Raw genomic sequence first — 24342 nt, forward strand, 5'->3', positions numbered from 1 at the left:
GGTTCTCCTTACACTCTATAACCCCATGTTCTCTTTCCTGATTTCTCTAGCCAGTAAGATGAGCTTTCTATGGGAATAGTCTACACTATTTTACAGTTTTAAAAGCAGCCTACTCTCAGGGCAATTCCATAAGATAAAAGATATTTTTAAAACTCAGAAATTGAAACCCTTGTGGGTTATTTCTCTAAATTTACTCCCCTCCACAATCTGCCTGCCATTATTTATTCTTTGAAGGCCTCAGGTAGTTGGTTTTCTCTGTGTTTTGTCCAGTTTTTAGTTGTAATCAGCAGGATTTTGACATAGCAAGACAAAAATGGAACCTCATTTGTCTTTTTTTAAAATCATAATCATGTTAAAGTATTTGTCAAACTGTCCCATAATATGATATTTGCTAATTATCGATTGTGTTGGTTCTCTTTATTGCTAAAAGTTTTCCTCTGTTTTTTTAAATTTTGTTTTGTAAACTCATTATGAGAGAGTAGTTTTAATTATCTATCTTTTTCTCTCTCTCATTTGATTGATGGAATCTATAACTTAAAGTCCATGAACTATTCAATCAACATTCACATAAGTGTAATACTTCTATTACTGTTACCAATAGTAATATTAGCTAACATTTGTATATCTTTTACTATCTACCAGGTTCTAGTTCAAATGCTTTACATCAAATTTTTGCATTTTAGAATAATGTTTTATATATCTGCAAAATATTGTGCTGGGATTTTGATAGAAATTGCATTAATCTATAGATCATTTGGGAAAACTGGCATTTTTACTATGTTCAGTGTTTAGTGAACACGGTATGTCTCATCATTTATTTAGATCATCTTTGATTTGTTTCAACAGAATTTTATACTTGCCATTGTATAAGTTCTGCACATTTTTTGCTAGATTTATACCTGAGTATTTCAGTTTTTCAGTGATTATAAATAATGTCATGTTTTATCTTTTGGTTTCCATGTGTTAATTGCTAGTATATAAAAATACAATGAATTTTTATTTGTTTATTTGTACCTCGTGAACCTGCTGACCTTAGTTATTTGTAGAAGTTATTTGGGGGAGCATTTTTTTTTGTTATGTTCTTTGGGATTTTCAATATAGATCATCATGTCATCTGCAAATAGAGATGGTTTTCTTTTCTTTTTTATTTTTTTTAATGTATATGCCTTTTATTTTATTTTCTTGCTTTATTCCACTGGCTAGAACTTTCAGTACTATGTTAAGTAAGAGTGGTGTTACCAGGTATCCTTGTTTAGTTCCTGATCTTAGGGCAAAAGAATTCAATCTTTGATTATTAGGTATTGTGTTAGCTGGAGGGTTTTTCTAGATGAACTCTATAAAGTTGAAGAAGTTCTCCTTTATTTCTAGTTTGCTCAGTTTTCATCATGAGTGGCTGCTAAATATTGTCACATCCTTTTTGCCTTGATTGATATGATCATGTGATTTTTCTACCCATTTTAAAACACAGTGGTACATGAACATCCAAATTTGGTGAAGATAAATTGGAGAAAATAATTTGTTTGACCAAACAATTGAATTCTTTAGTAAAAACGTCTTCTAGGGCATTTAAAATTTAACGTTTTTATTTTATCCTTTTTGGCAGCACATCTACTATATAAATCCAGCTATACTTATTCATTATTACTGACTACATTTTCTGGAATTTTCTAGAACATGTAGAATTTTCTAGAACATGACTTACAAAAGGATTTTGGATTGCTTCGGAATGTAAAAACCCATCATAGATATATAATTTGGAGATCAAAATTTTGAACATTGAAATGGGTTATGGATTTGCCAAAATAGAATATTTGAAATGAAACCACTCCAGAAAAATCTGTGACTTATAGAGACATCATTACTAGGACCCACAAGAACCAAATGAGAGACACTAAGGAGTAGTTCTTATTCTCACTGCCTTTTTATCAAGATTCTGCCTACTCTTATGGTATATTATGTTACCCACTGGAAATGGTTACTACTTGCCCTGCAGTCTGTAATGCAACCACATTTTTCTTTTCAATATCCAGGCTAGAACTAGTTCTATCAATACAATGTTAGAACTGAGTTTTGACTTTTTTTTTTTTTCTTCCGTGTCCTTTTATTTTCCTTCTCTTTTTTTAGGTTGAATGAGTTTCTACTTTGCAGGTTAGGGTGATAAATAACCTATGTTCACAAAATAGGGCATAGAAAGCAATGCCATAATAGTTTTGTGTCTTATAATTCACCCGAAATTTACAACATATGAATGTTTTGTCTTTCTAGTGTAAATAGACAGCGTATCTCTAGACCTGTGGTTATCAAATGAGCGTGTGTTAGAATCACCTGACAGACTTATTAACAAACAAAACACTGGGCCCCATCTCCAGTGTTTTGACTCTATAGGTCTGGAGTGGGGCTGAAAATTTGCCTTTCTAACGAGTTCCAAGTGACGCTGAGGCTGCTTCTCCGGGGACTATACTTTGAGAACTACTGAACTACCATTCTAGGAGGGTGGGAAAATGGGTTTTCATCCTGGAGCACAAATTATTTGCCTGAGTTTAAGCAAGTTGTGAATATTCTATTCTTCAGTTTCTTCATCTGGTAATTAAGATCAATAATACCAGTTCAACCTACTTTGTTGAGTTCTTGGGAGGAGACAGTGGAATAATGTATAAGAAAGTGCTTTTGAAAATTAAAAGAAACACTTATGTGAAATTGTTAAATGTTTTCAGAGATGTAATGATGGTGTAAGAAATATTCACTCAGGAATACCATAGCTCACACACGATATTTGCAATTTTAATTTCCTTCATATTTTTCCCTCTCTTTACACAGTAGTGCTTGCCTTCTGGTTACTGACAAGCAGCAGGTAAGTGGTTGGTGAATCAATAAACCGTTTGGTCTTGAGTCTCTAGCTCTGCTTTTTTCCACCCATGGTCGCTGGGTATCCCTCTCTTTTTTTCCTAATGCTTATTGTAGAAATATTTCACAGGAAATGGGGTGACACTAAACCTCAAAATATTGTTTCTTTTTCCTAAACAAACATTTTTATCACTAGGGGACAATCCTGCTTTAGTTGATGACATATTAGTTGATATATGTAAAGGTGTTCCTATTAGGCTAGCCCCTTCAGCTATTCAGGTTTCCTACCTACAAATCAGTGAAAGATGCAATTTGAATTTGATTGCTTAGAAAGACACAAAGGCAGAGAGGATGAGTTGGACTTCAACACCGAATATTAAAGGACAAGCTTGCTGTCAAAGCCAGACCACCAGCTTCATTTGATCTATTGGTTTTAAGCTAAAGGGAGGCTCGAAGAAGGAGTGATTACATCATACCAACAGCTAATAAGGAAACATTTTCAGCATTTTTTTATTTGTACCAAATGTAATAATGGAGTGGTGGGGTTCTTTTGGTACAACAATCATTTCTTTCATTTGAATGCTAATTACATTCTCAATGTATGAATTAATTATAACTTCTATTGACTATGTCGATATTGTTTAGAAAAATCATCTCTCAGATCAGATGAAAAGTTTTCCCTGTGTATGAAAGGCTCAAGTGACTTGTTCTGCATATGGCATTAATATTCCTTGATGTAAGCTACATAAAACATTAAAACCCAATTAAATGCAGAAAGGGGACCAGCCCTGCTGACTTATTTATTTAAAGCCAAGGGAGTGGAGATCCCTTTTCTTGTTGTATGTGTAAATAAAGACATTATGTCTGCCCCACTCCCCATGCCTATTTGGAGCATATTTAAAGATTTCATCAAATGTACCTAAAATTATTATCTTCAAAGCCAGAGCAAGATTTATTAAACCCTGAAGTGTTTGAGCAAAGGCAGTAATTTTTGAGAGCATACTTTGACTAAAGCTGTTTTGAGCATTCCCCGTGCCACAGAGCTCCCAAAATGTAGGAAGAAAAGCTAAGAGTAAATGAGAATTGACACTTTCTGCATAGATCTTGTTCAGAAAGCTAGAGGATTTTCAGGTACTTCGTTGCTCCTTCTTGTTTTCTCCCCTTGGGGACTGAAGTGTAGTGTAAAGCAGCCTCTGGTGTGGGGAACCAAAATGTAAAGAAATCCATGATAAGGCCAAGGTGAGAGGATTGCTTGAGCCCAGGAGTTCGAGACCAGCCTGGGCAACACAGGAAGAACTCCATCTCTAGAAATAATTAAAAAATTAGCCAGGCATAGCGGCGCACACCAGTAGTCCCAGCTACTTGGGAGGCTGAGGTGGGAGGATCACTTGATCCCAGGAGGTCAAAGCTGCAGCAATGGCCACACCACTATACTACAGCCTGGACAACAGAGCCAAAAAAAAAGAAAAGAAAAAATCCATGATGACAGTTAACCGTGAATCATGCTTCTAGAAGAAATACCATAGAATTTAGTTTTCATTTGTTATCGTTCCTTTATGGGCCAAAGAGATTCCTAGCCTGAGAAGAAGAGTTGGGACAAAGTCTATATTCTGATTCCTAAATACATAGATACATAAATACACACACACACACACACACACACACACACATATAATATCTTATTCATTTATTAATTCATTTGACAAATATTTATTAAATGCCTACCATGTGTCAAGCAATGTTTTAGGTACAGAATGTACAGTGGTGGGTAAAAAAGAAATCCCTAATCCTAAGAAGCTTACACTAGTGGAAGGAGGTAAAAAATAAACAAAAAAGTAAGTAAATTTGTAGTGTGTCACACGGTGTGATGTGCAAAGGAGAAAAATCATGCAGGGTGGGAGGGACAGGCAAAAAGGGAGAATGGGAATAGAGTTGCTGTTTTATTTACAGTGGTGGGGAAATGCCTCACCTATGAGGAGGGAAAAGGGTGCTCCCAGAACAGTCTTCCAGATGGGAGTGTTCTTCACATGACTGCAAATAATAAAGAGGTCAGAGAGGCTGAAGAAAAGTGAATGAGGGGGAGAGTGGAAGGAAATGAGATCAGAGAAGTGTGTGCGTGTGTGTGTGTGTCTGTGTGATGTTAAAATGTCCCCACTAAATGTAATAATAATGATAGTAGGTGCAATTCTTTTAAAATACACTTAATTGGCAAAATAAAAAGTTGATGGCTCTTTTTTGGCCCCATGCATCACCTTTTGTTAATTTTACTCTTTAAGACATGCAGGTCTGGAAAGCACCACTTGAAGCAATGCAAGCTGAATAAGGTGCAGCTACTGTCATTGAGAATCCAAAAAAGTAATGTGAAGGAATAAAATCAGGACACAAAGTTGAGGCCTGATATGAGGGACAATATTGGAGAAATACAATGTGTCATGCATGGGAGTACATAGAGGATAGGGAAGTGGTAGGTGGATGGTGAACCAAGAAAATCTTCATGAAGTCTGAATTTTGAAATAGGCATGAAAGAAGAGATGATTTTGAGAGTTAGGGAGAATATTCCAGTCAGAGGAAACACAGCAATAAATACGTAAGGAGGCTGGAAAATACGAATTGAATAAAGAATCCAGCATCTAGAAGTCTAGCTTTGTTGTTTTTTTAAGGGATGCGTATGGAATGTACTGAGAAAGAATGACTGAAAGGCCAATTGAGGTCCAATGGTAAAGGACTTTTCTTTGAGGAGTTCAGACATAACCCCCCTCAGTTGTTATCAATAAGTCAATCAAGGAATAAGCCACGGAAAATTTTGTTGAGAAAGATAATATCATCTGAACTAAGCTTTGTTAAGTTACTTCAAGACTAGGTGTAAAATGAATGATTTCATGGTTTTAAAACATGGTCACAAAATCTTTAACATTCCTTGTATCAAGAGGTGAAGTTTCTGTCTCTTTCCGTTGAATTATGTGACAAAATACAGCAAAATTGACAAGGTCATAAAAGGTCACGTAGTTTCCTCCATGTTTGCTCTTGGATCTTTAAGTTATTATGTAAGAATATCATATAAGAGGCCGGGCGCGGTGGCTCACGCCTGTAATCCCAGCACTTTGGGAGGCCAAGGCAGGCGGATCACGAGGTCAGGAGATCGAGACCATCTTGGCAAACACGGTGAAACCCCATCTCTACTAAAAATACAAAAAAAAAATTAGCCAGGCGTGGTGGCGGGCGCCTGTAGTCCCAGCTTCTCGGGAGGCTGAGGCAGGGGAATGGCGTGAACCCGGGAGGCAGAGCTTGCAGTGAGCCCAGATCGCGCCACTGCACTCCAGCCTGGGCGACACAGGGAGACTCCATCTCAAAAAAAAAAAAAAAAAAAAAAGAATATCACATAAGAAACCCAACTACTCTGAGGTTACCATGCCCCGAAGAAACTCAAGCCACATGAAGAGGCTGCTTGGGGGCTTTCTGGCCAACAGTCCTAACTTAACCCGGGATTTGAATCATTCCAGCCCAGGTGCCAGGCTTGTGAGTAAACAAGCCTTCAGATGATACCAACCCCCAGCTGTTAAGTCACACCCAGCCTTCAAGTCTTCTCAGCTGAGGCCAAAGATATCATAAAGCAGATATAAGCCATCTTCACTGTGCCGTCTTCAAATCCCTGATCCACGGAATCAGTGGTTGTTTTAAATCACTGAGTTTGCAGTAATGTGTTCCACAGCAGTGGATACTTGGAAAAAATGGGACTGTATCTAGTTCAGGGATTGGGACACCAGGCAGAAAATGTGATCCATGGGCTCTTGTACCATATTTTAAGTGAGCCTCACTCACTTTACTGGAGTTTGGAGTTTTGCTATTTCTTTGAAGTACATGGGCTAGACAAGGGTGATTAAAAAATTGGCTGCAAATATCTTTGTGACTTAGGAACAGGGATTGATTTCTTTAAAAAACACAAATCACATAGCAAGAACATCAAAATCAGGAACATTATGGACAAAGTTACTGTAGGTTAAAAAATAAAACGTATTTGTCTAAAACTAACATAAAATTAATATCTAGAACATATAAGCAATTCCAGCAAATAAAAAGGATAATTCTCATAGAAAATTGGGCAAAAATATGCATAAAAATTTACAGAATAAAGTATTCTAAAAGCCAAGAAGCATATGTGTGATAAAAATGAAGAGTAATCAGAGAAACGAATATGAAAACAATTATGAGAATCCACTTTGTACCTGGCTGACAAAAATTAGGAAACGTGGTAATGTTAAGTGTTGTTGGAGATGTGATACTATACTATTGCTGGTGGGAGTGAGCACCAGAGCAGCCACTATGTTGGAGAGCAATTTGGTACTACTTAGGATAAGTACCTTAGTTTAAGTACACTGTGGCCTGGCAACATTTTTTACCTGCAATTAATCTGAAAACATTCTCACGCAACTCCATAAGGGAAAATATGTGAGGCTGTTCATAACAGTATCGCAGTCGTAATGAGTTGCCGACTACCTGGGTGTCAATCACTGGGAGACTGGAGGAAAAGACTGTGGCGGATACTCATTGTGGAATATTATGGGACAAGTAGAAACAAGAACTTAGAACATATATGGATCCTAAAAACATAGCGTAAAGTGAAAATAAAAAGTAAAAAAAGAATGAGACATATAACAGAGTATCGGTTTCAGAAATCAAAATGTCATCAATACAAAATAATACCCATTTTACAAGAGCATTCAAGAGCAATTAAGAAAATAGTTGCTGATGGGTAGGTAATGGGGGTGAGTAAGAAATGAATAAAGAATAAATAAGTAAAGAAAATAAAAGAGGAGCCATACTCAAACCAATAATGATGATGTGTCCTGAACTGAAAGGTATGATGAATGTCCCAAATATCATAAATACAAGCCAATAAACTCAGATAAAAGCCTCTGGAGTCTCTGACTATTCTGAATTGTTTTAAATACTTGCTGGAATCTGGTTCTTTTGTCCTCTCTACATTTCTCTATGAACATACACAATAAGTCAGACTACCAGGTGTGGGTTACTCATGTGCTATATATTTTTATCAGGAAATTTCATTAGAGCTCATTTGGCAATTTCTGATTCTGTACCTTGATTCAAGTGACTTAAAGTTTTTTCTTTGATTATTAAAATAATCCATATTCATTGTGGAACATTTAGAAAACACAAGAAAAAGGCCAAGAAAAAATAATTTTAAAAAAATCAAGAGGAAAATTATCTTTACTATAATCTCACCACTCAGAAATAATTACAGTTAATATTTGAATATATTCATTTTCAGCTTTTTAAAAAGTATGTATATGTGAGTATTAATATTAAATATGCATATTGATATATGTATATTATATCTTCAATGGTACTATAAGTAAATTTCACTGTTGTCAGAATTAGGTAGCATGTCTTTAAAAATATTTGCTTTGTTTACAGATGTTAATAATAATCTCATTTCAGTTTGTGTTTATTTGATTACCAGTGAAGTTGTATTTCTTATGTTTTTTAGCTATTTCTATTTTCATTTTTGTGAATGATCTTCTCAAAAACTGTGTTCATTATTCTATAGCACTCTTGTTAAAAATCAATCTTATATTTTTCCTATACGTGAATATCATTAAACCTTTGCTATGCTTCTTGTTGTCATTTAATTTAATTTATGCAAAAAGTATTACAGATTTTCTTTCATAGGTAGTCAAACCTATCATTTATCCTTTTCTATGTTTTTCTACATCATTTTAAATGTTAAAATGTCTTTACTCACCTATAATTTCTTCTCTCTTGTCTGTGTATCTGTGTGTGTTTATTTATGTTTTTATAGATCTTATTCTTTGATCAAACCAGGAACTTATTTTATTATACTGTATTAAGGAGATGTCTAAGTTGATCTTCTCAGTCCCTGCCATTACATAGTCCTTTATTTTTCTATTAATTCTCAATATTTCCCTTATGGTGAATTAATTCACACATACACTTACATTTGTTTCTGCCTCTACTGATATTAATTAATTTGTCTCTCTTTGCACCAGAAATATAATATTTTAGTTATTATTGGTTTATAATATATTTTAATAACTGAACACAGTCACAGTAATTCCTGCAATACTCTTTTTCAAAAATAATATTCTTCTGTGCAAATGAACCCTAGAATTATTTTAAGTTTCAAAACAAACTCCGTTTGGATTTTATTGGCAATTACATCTGAACAACATAATCATCTAGTGATTATCAGAATCTTCAAAGCATTTAGAAATTATATCCAAAATAATGCATTCCTTCATCATGCTTGAGTTATTTTTAAAATCTCTTGATGAAGTTGTCATTCTTTTCAAATGTATCACTCACATTGTCTTGATTAAAGTTATTCTTGTCTTCTAGCAGTCATTTGAGCATTATACAGTGTGGCCCAGCTTACCTGACTGAATGTGGAAAGAAGGGTGTCAAGGAGACTGAAAGTCAGAAGACTTTCTTCTACCTGCTTTAGGAGGAAGTTTCAGTGCAAGACTGCGGTGGCTCTCCAGGTGTATTTTTTTCCACAGACCCTACAATTTCTGGGGGAAGACAGTATGGGTGGGTCAAAGGCCCAACTAACATTCTATCCTTCAAACCCTACTGTTATTTCAGAGGAGAGATTCTCAACATTTTTTATAAATTTAGTCCCACTCAAACCGTATTTTGTGAAAATTCCTTGCAGGATTCAGCAAATGGTTAGGTATTACTCCTATTGTCATTGTGATTATGGTTTTGTATCTTTTTTTTTTTTTTTTTTTTTTGAGACAAAGTTTCACTCTTGTTGCCCAGGCTGGAGTGCAATGGCACTATCTCAGCTCATCGCAACCTCCGCCTCCCAGGTTCAAGCGATTCTCCTGCCTCAGCCTTCCCAAGTAGCTGGGATTACAGGCATGCGCCACCGTGCCCAGCTAATTTTTTTTTTTTTTTTTTTTTGTATTTTTAGTAGAGATGGGGTTTCTCCATGCTGGTCAGGCTGGTCTTGAACTCCTGACCTTAGGTGATCTGCCCGCCTCGGCCTCCCAAAGTGCTGGGATTACAGGCGTAAGCCACTGTGCCCGGCCAATATCTTATTTTGCTCTTTTATGAGCATTTTAATGGAAACATGGGTGAATTCAGGATAGTCTAAGGAATGCTGCAGTAACACCCCTCAAATTTCGGGGACTTTATACCAGACAAGTTTATTTTTCATTCCTACTCTTTGTCCAGTCTGGTTGTCTGGGGGAATCTGATCATTGTAGGCTTATGGAAATTCCATGTTATCACAGGCTTACACTATCACTGCAGCAGGGAGAAGAAACACGGTAAATCACATACTGGCTCTTACAGCTTCTATACAGGAATATCACTTCAGCACTCTTTCATTGGCCAAAGTAAGCCACATGGCCTTATCTGATTTCAAAATGGGGAGAGAATTATAATCCTACTATGTTCCAGAACAAGAGCAGACTATTTTTGGACAACCCTAATGATTAGCATACATTCACATTCTGAAAGTCTCACTTCAGCAACTTTTAAAAAATGGCGGTCGTTTGGCTTCTTAATCTTTTACAATACATAGACTAAGTCACTTATCAGATGAGCAGTGCTTTAGAAGCTAGAAAATAATCCTTGTAGAAAAGCAATCTATTTCTAAAGGCAAAGACAAAATAAGAAAGTAGGCGTTATGCCTTTGATACTGGAAGGTCTTAATTTCAGCATTTGGCGTTCAGATTGGGATTGAAGGGCATAAACGTCTCTGCTGTTCTATCCATGGGATGACTGTAAAGCACATGCTTTCAGAACTTTCTTTCATTGCCTGAATACATTATTATGTATATTGACTTCTTCCTCTTCCTTCCAAAGGCAAAACCTTGGAGCATGAGTGTAATCACTTGAATGCAGAGTGTCATCTTCTACTAGTTTTTATGCATTCACTGTTTCTTTTTAACAACAGAGGAGAGGGAAGTCTTGTTGCTATAACATGCCACTTTAAACAATCCTGGACTGTGAGGCTGCCAACTCTGGCATCAGTTAAGTCAAGAGCAGGGTACAATGGGTAGTGAGGGGGTGGGAGGAATCCACCTGATACATATCTCATATTGATTAAAATAAATGAATGCTCTATTTCTAACTGGTGTCAAAAGACATTTACAGTTTTCCTTGCCTGTTTCCCACGTCTGCTTGGCACAGAGACTGCCAGGATCAATGGTCCAATTTTAGTTCCACTTTCTTCTTCCATCATTCCCTGTATTCAGCTCTTCGGAAGTGAGTTAATAATGCAAAATCTGGCTGAATTAAATTCATTTAACTGTGCTGCCAATTCCCTTCCCTTCATGCATTTTTAAAGAGATCTCAAACTGGTGATGGATTTCTAATGCTCTAGGAAAAGAAAGCAAGGATGAGACAGTAAACCTGAATGGAGTGGATTGTTTATTATAATTACTCCAATGAATTATCACACTTTGTACCCAGAAGGAAGAGGAAATATCAACCTATATAGGCTTTGCAAGTGGCAATATGCATGGTGGAAAAAAAATTGTAGAAATGGCCTCTTCAGTCAGTCAAACAAGTGACACAGTGCAGCTTCACATGGAAAGCTGTGAACAGTAAAATATGAGTTTTGGGGGGGGCTGTTTCTATAGCAACCCAGCATATTCTAGCTAGGACTATGAATGCTTTTTTAAAAAATTAAACTTACAGTTAGAAACATATTAGAAACCAGGCCTCAAACAGTGCCTGTATGTGACACTGTAACTACGTGACTTAGACCTACCTGGAAGGTCTAATTTGAATCCTGTTCCTTGTTCCCAGACTTTTCTTTGGTTCTCTCCAAATCCTCTTGGCTTATTAAATTGACTGATGCAACTAGAGTGTATAATCTTAAAGTAATATTTAGAAAAAGATAGAAAGATGAAATTTTTGTCAAATATATAATGACAAATGGTAAAGATTTCAGCAAGCAGAGATCTTCTAATGAGACAATGTTCCTAGAAATTAAATACCCATATGTCTATTAGTTTGGGTGAGTCTGTTAGCATTCAACTGTTAAAGTCACCTGCTTCTAAAGCAAGATGTTAGAACAAGAGATTGTTAATGGCTTTTTAAAGATTTCTTATAATTACTGAATAGATTTTTCCTATCATGGCAAACAAACCACCTGGAATTTGGACTGTGTTTTATTACCTACCTCCCTGCTTACAGTCTCTGGTCCCAAGAAGGTGTCTTGTTTACCCTAACTCTAAAGTGGTTCTAATGGCATAATTGGTTAATAACACAGCCAGTTCTCTAGTTTGTATTCTCATGACAAACCAGAGAGCAAAAGACTTCACATTCTGGTTGCATGCTCCCATTTTTTTGTTCCTTAAATGGAACCAGGGACTATCCTGCTACTAGATATGTTCTTCATCACCACAAACATCTAGAGACTTCATCTGTGCAGTATGGACAAAAGTTTCAATGGTTACAGAAACCATGCTCCTGTTAATTTCATGTTTAGCAAGATCATTCTGGAAATCCACACCATGGCAATGATGAAAAGTTGAGTGGCTCATTCAGTGTATCATGTAGCAAAGCTCAGCATCCAATAGAGCTTTAGAAGTGCAGGTGCTCCTAATAAAATGGAAAATGCCTTTCCTATTAATAATGCAGCACACTCCTCTGTCTTCTTGTCTCTGGATCCTTTTGCTGACTCAAAACAACAACAACAACAAAACACTGTTGTGCTTTCACACAAATACGAAACATCTCTGGAGAGAGCACTATATTTCAGCCAGTGACAGAGGGAAGATTTGAAATTTGAGATGCAGGATTTGAGAAGAGTTTTCTATTACTCTGAGTTTTCTCCTTTTTTATTTTATTATCCACCAACCATCTCCCATCCCAACCTTGAGAGTTAAGATTCTGAAAGTGTCTCATGTAAACTCTGAATAAATTCTTGGTGTTTAGCACAGCCAGCTTCCCTTATTGCTCTCAGAGTCAAACCCCTCTGGAGTCAAATGGGACTCTTTGCTACATCAGTGCAAAGATTGATAAAAATTAAGTTTGGCACCACAGTGGCTTCTCCTGACAACCAATTCATAACTCTGACAGGGCCACACACTAATGTTTTCACCTATGATTGGGCTATTGACATCAGTTAAACTGACCAAGTCCTCCATCTTGTCATCCCAGGCCATCATATGCATACTTGTTCTAATGTGTTCCTCTCCCAGTAAAATGATAGTTTTTCCTGTGCTCTCATTTGCTCTCTCTCACTTGCTGCCATGTAAAACGTGCCTGCTTCCTCTTCCACCACGATTGTAAGTTTCCTGAAGCCTCCCTAGCCATGCTTAACTGTGAGTCAATTAAACCTATTTTCTTTATAAATTATCCAGTCGCAGGCAGTTCTTTATAGCAGTGTCAGAGCAGACTAATAATACACTTGGTCTTCCTCACAAGCAGGGTGTGTCTCAGGATAAACAGTTTTGTTACAGAGTGGATGGCTTTTCTCAGAGTGTCTTCCAAGAGACTCAAGTGGAAGCCAGGAGGCTTCTTACAGCTCAGCCCAGAACATCACCTAGGCCATATTCTATTAGCCAAACAAATCGTTAAAGTCCACTCAGATTCAATGGCAGGGAAATTAAACTCCACCTCTCAATGGGAAGAGTAGCAAATAAATTTTGGCCATGTGTAATCTACCATATCTCATATTTCAGAGATCAGAGACAGGTTAGCCTTCTCTCACCTCTCCTTTTTCTTACTTCCAACTAACTCCCCCATCCCCTCCAGTTTGGGCCCTGGTTCCATTCCTTCCTTCAAATACCCCTCACAGTTATGGTAACATCTTATTCTGAATCACTACATCTAATAGAAGTTTTCAGTCTCAGCTTATTGATTTCAGCAACATTTGGCATGTTGCCCAATCCCTTTTTTGTTGGCTTCCATAACACAACACTCCTGGTTTTCTTTTTCCTACATCTCTGGCCGTATCTTATTCCCTTTGTAGGCTCAGCCTCCTCTACCTGGCCCATTACATATTGAATTCCAAGAAGTAGGGTCACAGGGTCTCTTGTACTTTAGATGAGGAGGGATACAAATTACACTCCACCGGCTAGCACCTGTTTTTTGTGAATAAAATTTCATTGGAACAGAATCAGGTCCATTTATGTATGCATTGTCTATGGCTGCTTTTAAGCTACAGTGGTAAAGTGGCAGAGACTGTATGGTCTGTAAGCCTATAATATTTACGATTTGGCCCTGTACTGCAAATGTTTGCCCACCCCTCCTCTAGAACCAGTGGTTTTCAAGGTGTGATCCCTAGATTAGCAGCATTCACGTCCCCTGAAACACGTTAGAAATGCAAATTCTTGAGCCCCTCCCAAGACCTGCTGAATCAGAAACTCTGGCTGTGGGGCCCAGCTACCTATGTGTTTGTTTACAAAGCCTTCCAGGTGACTCCAGTGCAGGCTCATATTTGAGAATCACTGCTCCAAATAGTAAGAAAATCAAGGAGAGAGTCAGATATACTGAAGGTTGAAAGCAACCACTACATCTGCCATATTTGAGTTGAGGTGGTGGAGGCTGAGCACCCCTGTCTACTGGTAGGATCTGCATCAGCCCAGGGCAAGAAGCAGCAGCTATGGCAAAATCACTGGCCTATGGGTGTTTCCTTTTCTCTGTAGAGTGGGTGAAGGTTTAGGAGCTCTGAGGGGCACCCCAGCTCTGTGGCCTAAGAGGATTTATGTTTTTTAACTTAAGGTTACTTTTGTAACTTCAAATGTGACCTAAAAAATATTATAAGTTTTTATTTTCCTGTTATGTGCTAAGCACCATGTAAAGCACTTTATATATTTTATATATACATATTTAACCATTGTGACATACTAAGAGAGAGCATAAGTCCTAAACTCAAGCTTCTGGTTTCCAATTCAGGCCCTGTTGCTTTATAGTTATATCCCCCTGGCCAAGTTACTTACCCACTCTCTGTCTCTAACATGATTAACTATAAAATATGGTCAATGACTGTATCCACCTTATAGAGTTGTTATGAAAATTAATGCATCTAAAGTGCTTAGATCACTGCCTGGCAAATAGTAAGTATTTAATAAATTAGCTATTTGTATTACCTTATTTAATTTTCACATCAGTACCCCAAGGTAGATATTATTGCCGCCAGTTTACAGGTAATCTCTCTGGGCCTTTGATTCCTTAAGCAAAATTTTTGAGGTCACACATCTAGTAAGTTCCAGAACCAGGATTCGAAGACAGGTTGTTTAGAAGCCAATGATCAAGCTCTTAACCACAATAGACACACACACACACACATACACACACAATTTACATCTTTCTGGAAATTAGTTTCTTTTGGTAGCCATATGTCCACACAGTTGTGTTAATATTTAAAATATTGATCAAATCTTAAAACACTAGAAATTCTTTAAAATATCACATATAACTTAATTTCTTTTATTTCATTTCAAATAGCTTACCAAACATATTGAACACGTTTTGATAATTTGGCACTAGTTACTGTTATACTGATGCATGTATATTAGCTAATGTAGAAATTGGTGATGCATAGCATATAAGAGTCTGCCATTCAACCCTTAACAGTTCTTTTCTTAACAAATTCCTTTGTAGCAGTTTTTTTAATTATTATTTGCAGTTTTCTCATGAAGTAAAACTCCTGAGAGTTTGTATACTCCTATGTGGCCCCTTTGCCTACTTTTCACAAAATCAGTTAGTAAAACAAAGACCAGGACATCTTTCTCCAAAGTGGTTTTCTTACCTTCTAGAAAATCCTTCAAGTTCTTTAATTTTGGTAACAGCATTCTAATTCTTTTCAGTACAGTTAAAAATAAAATTTCATCACTATGGAAAATGGAACATGCTCAGTCGCTAACAATGTTACCTCACTTGCATATTGAGAGCATGAGGTAGGGCAAGGGGCATCTCTGGCATTTTGGCCATTTTAGAAAGTCATGCTGTAAGGTTATATGGAGGACTTGGTTTGAACTTCATTTGTTTTTTACGTGGAGAGAAAGACACCTAAACTGAATAGTACATTGGCTGAACCAGCATTTAGAAGAACCAGGCAATCAGTTAAGTGCTTGCAATACACAGGTAAATAAGACACAGTTCTTGTCTAAAGAAAATTCGAGTCCAGAGGGTAAGACACCACAGTGGGGTAAAGTGAAGGACTGGAGGGGACTTCAGATGCAGATGAAAGAGAGTCTTCTGCAGGAGCCTCAGTGAAAGTATTTTGGAGATAAGATTTGGATGAGTGGGAATAGCCATAGGAAAACTGGGGAGTAAGAAATCAGGTAAAGGAGGCAGCGCAAGCAAAGATACGGGTTTAAGAAACCCCATTATACAGGTAGAGCACCATCATTACTGGAGCCATCTATATGAGAACGTGTGTGTGGCAGGGGAGAGAGCAGGAGAGGTCGGAAGGGACATCCTTGTCATGGAGGCCCTAGTATGCAGTGGCAGGCAAATGATGTTCAGTGTGTGAGCTTGAAATTTCTTATCTCACAGATGTATCTCCATTGCCAGTCTCTGTACTTATTTCTGTACTTATTTCTTCCACCATATCCACTTATCTTTGTATCTTTCCTTTTGCATTGTGGCAGGATTATAAAGTTTTCTATTTACATTATGAATTCCATTTTCTTCTGAGTCATTTTTGATAGCTATTTTCACCAATGCAGGTTTTTAATTCCATTACTGCCTTTTTGAATATTTTGTCATTTATTTCACATACAACATGTTTTCTTTGTATCTGATCCCATTGTTTTTTCCTATTGCAGGTCTGTTCTAGATTAACATTGCTATGGTTTGAATATGTCCCCTCCAAAAGTTATGTTGAAACTTAATACCCATTGTGGTGGTATTAAGAGGAGGGCCTTTGGGGAAGTGATTACATCATCAGGGCTCTGCCCTCATGAATGGATTAAAATCCTCATAAAAGAAGCTTCAGAGAAATCTTTGTCATTTTTGCCCTTTCACCCTTGACCATGTGAGGACACAGCAAAGAAGCCCTCATCAGACACTGACTGCTGGTGCCTTGACCTTGGACTTTCCAGCCTCCAGAACTGTGAGAAATAAATTTTTGTAGTTTACAAATTACTCAGTTTTAGGTATTTTATTACAGAAGCACAAAAGGATTAAGACAAACATTAACAAAAGTTTTATGATTTTTATGGAGATTAAAGTAGAAATTTCCTTAACTTTTTTTTTCAGTTTCTGCAGTGATTTCACCAAGTGTTTTCCTTTCTTTTTCTACATTAACAGGGAATTAACTTCTTTGTAAGTAGAATAGAATGCTTCCCAGGCCCTGAATTGTCCATTGTTCTGTTTCTAATAATATCAAATGAGGAGAAATCTATGCTGTCCCCTGTTTGTAACAGGTAGAGGCTTGATCACCCTAAAGCTAAGAGAACCCCCTTCTTGGCCATAAAGGCAGGTGCTAGTTTTATCTGCAAAATCCAAAGCTTGAAATTCATTGCTCTGTGTTAAATTTTTATAGATTCACTGAGCTGGAGTGGAAACTTTTTCTCAACCATTTCATTCTTTGACTCTGTAGAATGCATGAGTGATGATGGTATTGAAGAAGGAGAAGGACGATGGCAGAAGTAAATAATCTTGGCTACTCTACCAGGCACTTTTCTAAGACCTTTAACTAGTTATTTCATTTAATTCTCTTAAGAACTATTTGAAATAGCTACTATTCTTACCCCATGTTACTTACAAGGGAACTAAGGTATGGATAGATTAAATAACTCAAAATCTTGCAACAACTAGTAAAAAGGGGTCAGACTCTACCCCAGGTCTGCCTGATTCCAAAGTCCATGCTCTTGATCTTTATGCAATGCTCTATTCTATATAGGCTCTTTCTTGAATAGGTTGGTACATGCCGATCTACCCCTACCTCTGAATATAGCTTGCTTAGCCCCAGAGGACATTTCAGGATTTAATGATCCATCATTCACCCTTTCTACTGCTTTTGATTGCTCATCATGTTGCACATAGAACTCTGTGTCTACTGTAGCTTTGTGCTTGGAGCTGGAGGCAGAGAGTCCAGTGGCCCTAATCTCCTTCCACTGACTTCTTAAATGTGTTATTCTGTTTAGAGTTTGGGCATGCCTTGGCTAGTGCTTGTGGGTTGTTTTTTTCTTTTTAAAAAAATTTTAAAAATAGAGATGGGATCTCACTGTGTTGCCCAGGCTGGTCTCGAACTCCTGGGTTCAAGTGATGCTCTTGCCTCGTCCTCCCAAAATGTTGGGATTACAGGTGTGAGCCACCATGCCCGGCCATGATTGTGTTTCTTAATTCATACTTATGTGATATAGTTAATGAAAATTTCTTCCTGCTTCCACACTATACTGGACTCTCTTCCTTGGTTTATTTTGTTATCTTGTTGTTATCATTAATTTATTGTGCTACCAAGATTTTTCCCTTTTGTTATCATATATTTTTAAAGGGAATATGAGAAAAGATGGAATCCAATACCTTTAGCTAGCTATCATTTTTGTTTTGTTTTTGGTTTTGTTTTGTTTTGTGGCAGGGTCTTGCTCTGTTGCCCAGACTGGAGTACAGTGTGCAATCACTCACTGCAGCCTCAACCTCCCAGGCTCAAGTGATCCTCCCAAGTAGCTGGGACCGCAGGCGTGTGCCATTATTATTTGTAGTGACGGGATTTTGCCATGTTGTCCAGATTGGTCTCAAACTCCTGAGCTCAAGTGATCTGCTCACCTCTGTCTCCCAAAATGCTGGGATTACAGGCGTGAGCCAACATGCCCAGTTGCTAGCTATCATTTTTTTAATGCCAAACCTCCACTCTCTTTTCAATGTTTAATTTAAAATAATATCTTAGAAGAAACACTAAGAATTGCTGTCTTTGATGCTATAGGCATATTGATATTCACTCAAATTAACAAATGTTTATTAAGTACTAGGAATGTGCAAAGTGCCGTGATCAGCAATTTGGGGATATAGATACAGAGAAATCGTAATTCTTACTTTCAGGTGCCTCATGAGAGGGATAGGTGTATCTATGATTCATTATGTCTTTTTTAGTGTCCTGTATGACACTCTAATGTAACAAAATGTTATGGGAACCCAGGAGGAGAAGGAATTATTTGCTGCAGGGTTACTGGAAAAGGACTTCCAGGATATCTTAGGTTGAATTCCCCCAGAAGCAGGTATCAAGAGTCTTATTTGGGCACAAGGTTTATTTGGAAGTTGATTTAGGAATCCAAGCAGACAGCACTAATAAGCAGCTTACTGTTATGGGCAATGGGGGCTCATTCCTACTGGGGACCTCTGGGAGATAGTTAAGAATAAACCTCAGTGTTGTTCTCCTTGAGGTGGCAGAGGAAAATGACATTTTTATTTACTAAATTTTATGTATCGTTGTTTGAGGGCTTTGCCAGGGATGTTAGCTTTCCAGTACTTCTCACCTGTCCCACACGTGGGCTGAGTCTGTGTTCGTGCAGCCAGTGAAAAGCCTCAGACAAAGAGTTATAAACTTGAGTAGTGCGTGGAAACGGGATTTGGCCGAGACACAGACAGCATCTGCTTCACTGGAGGAGGTGGCATTTAAATTGAACCTTGGATGATGAGAAGATTTTTCAGCAAGTCGTGATATGGGTGGGGGTAAGCATTTCAGCATGTAAGAGTAGGAAGGACTAAGGCAGCGTTTGTGTGGTCCACGGCAAATAATAATAAAGCACCAAAGTTTGAAAATGATTCACATTTTTAAAATTAGAGAAAATTCAAGGTTATCCCTATAAATATTCATTCTCCCTCCCTTGCTTTGAGTGGGAGAGAACGTAGCTCTCAAGAGTTTGCTCAGAGGGAATCGTGCTTCACCAGCAGCCTGTCTCCTTTAGTTAATATCTAGGTTGCTTTGACTTATTACATTGTTTTACTTCTCGGCAGAATTTTGGGGTTTTGTCAAAATGTGGGCATGACTATATGAATTGTGTTGTTGTATATGGGGGATGTCATTATTGACAGGTGTCACAATGGGGAGAAGGTTAAGAATGGCTGATACAAGGCTTGGCGATGTGGCAGGCAGGTATAAGGAAGAAAAAAATAATCCAGTGGTTGGAGCATAGGTTGTAGTGTATGGGGATGCGAACTGAAGGTGGATGAGGAAGGGAAAGGACAAGTGGTATATGTTTATGTATCTGTGTATATTTATCTGTATGTATAAATATATTCCTAACTTAATATTTGGGCTAATATTTGGTGAGTGTTTTAAATTCAGCATCTCTGAAATAACGAAGAGAGGCTACACATCACAGGAGTGAAAATGAGTCATGTGAATTTTCCTTTTACTTGCATGTAGAATGAGGAGAAATATCGAACCATATTATCTGCTTCACAAGGTGCAATTGCTCCCTGCTAATAAAATCCATGTGAGTTTTCACTTCAACCTTAGAGAATATTGAAATTTTTGACAAGGTAGGTTATTAGAGTAGGTTGAGAGCCTCCATCAAAATTTGCACCTGTTTGAAAATGCTTCATTCTGGACAGGCAGCTGACGTCTCTGGTAATTCACACCTGTGAGCCCCTGAAGCTTTGGAAAACTGAGTAAAAGCAACACCACATCACTGCAGTACTTATCCCAAATTTCCCATGGGGCACAAGGCTATCAACTGCGAGCAGGTGAGGCTTATTTAAAACATCTTCATTCCTGGTTTACATAACATGGAATAGAGTATTGCATGCCATATGAGTACATGGAATACTGAATACATAGAGTACTTGTATAAGAACTAGGCTTGATTCCATAGACTATCATAGAAGCAGAAATGACATTCTTCTGAGGGCTGTTAATAAAACAGTGACAGTGCATAGAAATTCTGTTTAGAGAGAAAGACAAAAAAAAGGATAAGCTTTGTTTCAAAAATAATATCAAAGATGAAGGATAGTTCTTAAGACTAGTTTGTTTTTTGTACTTTTTTTCTTTTCTTTTCTTTTCTTTTTTTTTTTTTTTTTTTTTTTTTTTTTTTTTTTGAGACAGGGTCTCGCTCTGTTACCCAGGCTGAAGTGCAGTGATACGATCATAGCTTACTGCAGCCTCACAGTCTACTTTCAAAGTTCAGCATCTTCCGTGGTAGGAGGAAATTTTATGGCATTTCCATTCCAGTTGTCTACCCCACGGTGCTGCAGAGTCTTATCCCACTCCTGCTTGGCAGCTCCACGGCTTCTGGTTGAACATCTCAGCCCCCTGAGCATTATTCAGGTGTTTCTCCTTTATGAAAGCCAGTGGCGAGTTTGCGCTGGGACCAGCCACACTTCCCTTTGATAACCGCTCTTTCTGTTCATCACTATATTTCCACACCAGGTAAAAAGGATGGGATACATTTTACTGACGGATTGGGGAAAAAAAAATGCGATGGAGAAAACTTCAAAATCAATGTTATGGCATGATTTTTTTCCCACATTTTTTTGAGACAACCTGGTAAATTAAACCTCTCACAGGGAAATTACCAATTCTATCTCTGCTTCTGACTTGCTTTTCCCCATTCATTCTATCAAAAAGAGAAAGATGTATTTTTCTATTTTCTCTGTAATTTTTAAGTTCCGTCACTCAAATGAATTATTAATTTTCCATTAGCATTCAAAGAGTGTTGAAGTCGTCTCTTTTATCCTTCACCACTGTTCCCCACCCACTCCATGACTGTTGGCAATAATAAATAGGCCCCTTGTCGAGTTTTTTTGCTCTTTATCAGCTATTTTCTTAGCTACCAATAGAGAAACTTGAGATTATCACCTTATCAGCCAATGAGTTTAATTTTCTCCTCCCATTCTCTTGTTTTTGAGGAGAAAAGAGAGAAGAGAGATTATTTGTTAATTTTTTTAAAAATAAGATAATGTAAAGGTCTTTTGGAGTGATTTTGAGTGATACTGTTGTTTTCTAAACTTTATTTTTTTATTTTTATTTTTTTTTTTTTGAGACGGAGTCTCGCTCTGTCGCCCAGGCTGGAGTGCGGTGGCCGGATCTCAGCTCACTGCAAGCTCCGCCTCCCGGGTTTACGCCATTCTCCTGCCTCAGCCTCCCGAGTAGCTGGGACTACAGGCGCCCGCCACCTCGCCCGGCTAGTTTTTTGTATTTTTTAGTAGAGACGGGGTTTCACCGTGTTAGCCAGGATGGTCTCGATCTCCTGACCTCGTGATCCGCCCGTCTCGGCCTCCCAAAGTGCTGGGATTACAGGCTTGAGCCACCGCGCCCGGCCTCTAAACTTTAAATATTCATTGAACTCTATTGTAAAAACTGGTCATAGACTCCTACACTACCCCATCCATTTTCTCACACCTCCTGATAGGTATTCTACTGTGGCTCTTATTTCACTGGTTTAGACATACCTATTCATTGGTCTCCTCCTGGGTGCAGTGTCAGAGTCCATAGCACATTTGTTTTGGTTCCTCTGAAGTCCTGTATTGAGAAAGGCAAATAACAGGTAATAAATAAAAGGTTGTTGAATATATTTGTATCCAAGCTGCCAACTCACCTTCTGAAACCGTTCCATTTAACACATTCTAAAACAATGACATTCATGTTTTGAAAAACTTCCAGAAACCTGTTTCAATATTCACTACCAAGGAGAAATGGGAAAGGAGAGAAGAGGATCAACATTTATGAAACATCAACTCTGTATCACATAGTAAGTATAACATACCTTGTCTCTTTTATTCTTTAAAACAGTCCTATTAGGTAAGAGCTATTAAATCTCCATTTTTCCAACAAGGAAATTCGGGTACATAAAGTTAAAAATTCTGGAGGTCATGGGTTATCATGAGACAAAACATGCAAACCTGAGACAGTCTGTTTCCAAGGCCCAGATTCTTTCCACCTTACTTCTTAATCATTCCCTAGTGAAGAAAGAAAGTAGACTTGACTCTTGAACAGCGTGGTTTTGAACTGTGAGTGTCCACTTAGATGTAGATTTTCTTCTGTCTCTGCCATCCCTGAGACAGCAAGACTAACCCTTCCTCTTCCTCTTTCTCCTCAGCCTTCTCAACATAAAGATAATAAGGATGAAGACCTTTATGATGATCCACTTCCACTTAATAATTTTTTTATTATATTTTAAGTTCTAGGGTACAAGTGCACAATGTGCAGGTTTGTTACATATGTATACATGTGCCATGTTGGTGTGCTGCACCCATTAACTCGTCATTTACATTAGGTATATCTCCTAATGCTATCCCTCTCCACAATAGGACCCAGTGTGTGATGATCCCCTTCCTGTGTCCAAGTGATCTCATTGTTCAGTTCCCACTTATGAGTGAGAACATGTGGTATTTGGTTTTCTGTTCTTGAGATAGTTTGCTAAGAATGATGGTTTCCAGCTGCATCCATGTCCCTACAAAGGACACGAACTCCTCCTTTTTTATGGCTGCATAGTATTCCATGGTGTATATGTGCCACATTTTCTTAATCCAGTCACTGATGGACCTTTGGGTTGATTCCAAGTCTTTGCTATTGTGAATAGTGCCGCAATAAACATACGTGTACATGTGTCTTTATAGCAGCATGACTTATAATCCTTTGGGTATATACCCAGCAATGGGATGGCTGGGTCAAATGGTATTTCTAGTTCCAGATCCTTGAGGAATCGCCACACTGTTTTCCACAATGGTTGAACTATTTTACAGTCCCACCAATAGTGTAAAAGTGTTCCTATTTCTCCACATCCTCTCCAGCACCTGTTGTTTCCTGATTTTTTAATGTTTGCCATTCTAACTGGTGTGAGATGGTATCTCATTGTGGTTTTGATTTGCATTTCTCTGATGGTGAGTGATGATGAGCATTTTTTCATGTGTCTGTTGGTTGTATGAATGTCTTCTTTTGAGAAGTGTCTGTTCATATCCTTTGCCCACTTTTTGATGGGCTTGTTTGATTTTTTCTCGTAAATTTGATTGAGTTCTTTATAGGTTCTGGATATTAGCCCTTTGTCAGATGAGTAGATTGCAAAAAATTTCTCCCATTCTGTAGGTTGCCTGTTCACTCTGATGGTAGTTTCTTTTGCTGTGCAGTAGCTCTTTAGTTTAATTAGATCCCATTTGTCAGTTTTGACTTTTGTTGCCGTTGCTTTTGGTGTTTTAGACATGAAGTCCTTGCCCACGCCTATGTCCTGAATGGTATTACCTAGGTTTTATAATGACTTTTTTTATTAACATTTTTTTCTCTAGATTATTTCATTGTAAGAATACAGCATATAATACATAAAACATATAAAATATGTATCAATTGACTGTTTATGTTATGGGTAAGGCTTCCAGTGAACAGTGGGCTATGAATAGCTATGGTTTTGGGAGTCAAAAGTTATGTGTGGATTTTTTACTTCATAAGGGATCAGTCCCCCTAACCCCTGAGCTGTTCAAGGGTCAACTGTATTCTTTTCCACACCTCATTGACAGATCAATTTACTTGATGCTTTCTTTTTGCCCAAATCCTGTCAGCCATTCCCCTTTGTCTAACATTAGAGTTCATACTACACAGCCTGAATTGCAAGA

This window comes from Macaca fascicularis, chromosome X, assembly GCF_037993035.2.
Source record: "Macaca fascicularis isolate 582-1 chromosome X, T2T-MFA8v1.1".
NCBI lineage: Eukaryota > Metazoa > Chordata > Mammalia > Primates > Cercopithecidae > Macaca > Macaca fascicularis.